At 34.7% G+C, this 1,698-nt stretch overlaps 1 pseudogene; it reads right to left on the reverse strand.

The window, feature by feature from the left end:
• Positions 1 to 211: 211 nt before the first annotated feature.
• Positions 212 to 441, reverse strand: LOC114624478 (annotated as a pseudogene).
• Between the last annotated feature and the right edge of the window lie 1,257 nt (positions 442 to 1,698).

The raw sequence follows: 1,698 nt of genomic DNA on the forward strand, positions 1-1,698 counted from the left end.
ATGCCAATACTCACCAGATCTGTGGATAAGATTTACCTTAAGTATTTATAATATTTTACTTCTCTGAAACAGTCACCATGGAGTATTTATGATGTATTTGTTTTAGGACATCAATGAACACAAAGCTCTGAGATGGTTTGTCTCATATAAAATTACATAATTTATTTACAGGCAATGATTTACTTCATGGACTTGTCACATTCTCGTTTATTCACTCGTCCCATGATGAGAAAGGACACAGCCCCACAATAATGTTATCAGTAGTCATATGGATCAGTTTCACAGAGAAGCCAAGGAATCCCATGATAGCAAGTCCTATTGCTGTGGCCATGGCCATCTTCTGGAATTCTGTTCTATCAGGTTTGGTGCGCCTTTAACCAGCCGAATTGAGTTCTTTGCAAACTGCCAACTTGGCTGGACAAACTGCATGACCTGATCCATGTCAGTGGGGTGGGGTGGCAGTCTGAGAGGAGACACGGAGCATGGGCTATAATATTTTCATTTAGCCTTTTGTATCATAACACACACACACATACACACACACACGCTCACACATGCAAACAAATGCAAAAACATTTCGTACCTTAAATGTGACCATTTTTGCATTGGCCCATCTGTTTGTATAAACACATATTTGCCAAATGAGAAATTGGCACTACTTGATCTATTGATATCGTACTAATCTTTATGATCTGTTATTTCTTCAATTTATGTTAGCACTGTTAGAATCATTTAGTATGGAGAAAGTGGTTAATTAATTTTAGCTTTTAACCAAAACTTTTGTGTTTTTATACTTGTTATCTATGTAATCTTTCACCTCTTCATAGATATGAATATATTCTAGAAAATCTATCTGATAGGCATAGTGAGTTTGACATTTTGGTATATTACTTCAAATCATAAAAAATGTTTAGTAATAGACAGCCCTCAAATATTTCCCCTTAATTCAGTCCAAGTCATAAATTATATTATCAGTATACATCATCCTTTTGTTTTCCAGACAGAGGCTACATTTATATTTGTCTTTATTCCTTGTTGGAATATAAAGGATGTACAGGTGGAAACCTGAGACACTCTCCGTTGATTGGCACATTGCTGTGTGGCCAGGAGGATAATGTTTGTAGTAACTTAACTCACTTTGACCTTCGTATTACTTCTACAAATTCTTGATCCCGTCTTCCACAAATTGATCCAGTGTTCACTAACTTTCTCTTATTGATGAATTGTTCTTTTAACATTGTGTCCATGTTTCCTTGCCGTTTTTGGTGGTTCTTCGACTTATGAGCATTTCATATTATTTTTATTACATCACTAAAAGAAAATTTAAAAGTAACTTGTGACAGAAATAGTAAATTAACTCATCTGATACACCTCTGATAACATTCAGTAATTTCACAAGTGATAAAGTAGAACATGTTACTATTTAAGGTATGCAGTCACAGTTGGACTCAGTAACTGGCACACTTTCTGCTTTTTGGGGGGAGTGAAAAATCTAACTGATCATAGAAGTGTTTTTATTGGCAACTGATAATTTAAGACTGGTTATTTTTAGATTGACTATGTCACATAAAAGGAAATCGTGGGTCACACTGGACAAGATTGGGTACATTCCAGTTAGTGGATAGGCATGATTCTATTATTGGAATCTATAAAATCGTATAAATATCTTAAAAGTAGTTTGTTTATATGTTCATCATA

The sequence above is a fragment of the Grammomys surdaster genome, unplaced genomic scaffold (genome assembly GCF_004785775.1).
Source record: "Grammomys surdaster isolate TR1022 unplaced genomic scaffold, NIH_TR_1.0 65, whole genome shotgun sequence".
NCBI classification, from domain to species: domain Eukaryota; kingdom Metazoa; phylum Chordata; class Mammalia; order Rodentia; family Muridae; genus Grammomys; species Grammomys surdaster.